This window comes from Numida meleagris, chromosome 1 (genome assembly GCF_002078875.1).
Source record: "Numida meleagris isolate 19003 breed g44 Domestic line chromosome 1, NumMel1.0, whole genome shotgun sequence".
Classification (NCBI taxonomy): domain Eukaryota; kingdom Metazoa; phylum Chordata; class Aves; order Galliformes; family Numididae; genus Numida; species Numida meleagris.
The window spans coordinates 55,471,358-55,472,991 of NC_034409.1; positions in this window are offsets into that span (position 1 = coordinate 55,471,358).

Below are 1,634 nucleotides of genomic sequence, written 5' to 3' on the forward strand. Positions count from 1 at the left end.
CGTAGACGGATCTAACACAAAAAAACAGCGGCACCGATCTGAGGAGGAACAACTAATTTTACTAAATATATCAAAATGAGGCTAGTAGAATTATGATAGAGGGTTTACAGGCTGAAAATCTTACACAGTAAAATGCAGGAGGACCATGTGCTTTCTCCGCCAGGCTGGGAAGAACAAACCCCGCGTCTCCCACGTGGCTTCACCACCCCCTCTCACGCAAAGACCCCTGGGGAGTGCACCTCCTCCCCTCCCCCTCAGAGGGCCACACCAAAAAAGGCAGTTTACAGTAACCGGGGAATTAACCCTTTAACTGCCTGTACCTTACATGATGTAATGATGTGGAATACCGACAACAAAAAAATCACAAAACCATAACATTCCATCACCATCAGCATTATGCCAATGCAAGACAGTATCCGCGTCCTATGTTCATTGAACTACTAGCATTTGGGAAGGCTTAACTAAGCAAATGTTCTGTATAAGGAGTAGCATAAAGCCAAGTCAACGACTTCTGTGCGTCTTCAGAACAACTCTATGTCCTTCTTGTGCTGGGGGCTCCAGAAGTGGATGCGGTACTCCAGGTGGGGTCTCATGAGAGCAGAGTAGAGAGGCAGAATCAGCTCCCTCGACCTGCTGGTCACGCTTCTCCCGATGCAACCCAGGATGCGATTGGCCTTCTGGGCTGGAAGCACACACTGGTGGCTCACGTTGAATGTCTCATCAATCGACACTCTCAAATCCTTGTCCTCAGGGTTGCTCTCAACCCATTTTCCACCCAGCTTGTACCTGGGCTTGGGATTGCCCTGAAACAGGTGCAGGACCTTGCACTCGGCATTGCTGAAACTCACGAGGTTGGCGTGAGCCCACCTCTCAAACCTGTCCAGGTCCCTCTGGATAGCATCCCTTCCCTCTAGCGTGTCAACTGCAAGCCCTTTAAAGTTGCGTTGGACTGCTGCTTGGGAGAGGCATAGAGAGAAATGGCTGAGCAACTTTCAGTTGGCACTGGCAACGGACTTAATGGGCACGGAGGTGATGGTTTGACGGTTGGACTAGATGGTCTTTTCCAGAAGACTGGAGGTCTTTTCCAACTTGAATGATTCTACAATCCTGTGCGGATGTCTGTGGTAATACAGCAGCCTGCTTACGTACTGTATGGGGAAAAGGATTTATTTTATTGTTTAGGAACTTTGTGTGAAGCTGTACCCTTTCCTCTGTGGAAGAGGTCTGCTCTTTGTTCTTTATCCACGCATTACCTATTGTTTTCCTTTAGAGGTGTTAACACAGGTGATTAGAGCTGCCAGGTTATACAGCTGTCAGTGGCTGCCTCCAAGCAGCGCTGGGAGCCCGAAGGGTTTCTATGGCGTTATTCACATTACGTTCATGAAGTGCAACACATTCACGTTGCACTTCAGCACCGCTGACAGAACGGCTGCGGCGGCCGCAGAGCCACTCGCTCCCGCCACCCCGGAGCTTCTCCGCGAGGCGGTGGCGGCGACTGCCGCCCTGTGACCCGTGCAGGCGGCGTGGCCACTGCTACCTGCCGCCGACTCGGGCCCGCCTCCCGCCTTAGCACGGCCCCGGGGCGGAGCCCGAGGAAGTGACTTCAGCCGGCGGCGGCGGAGTGGCGGGTGCGG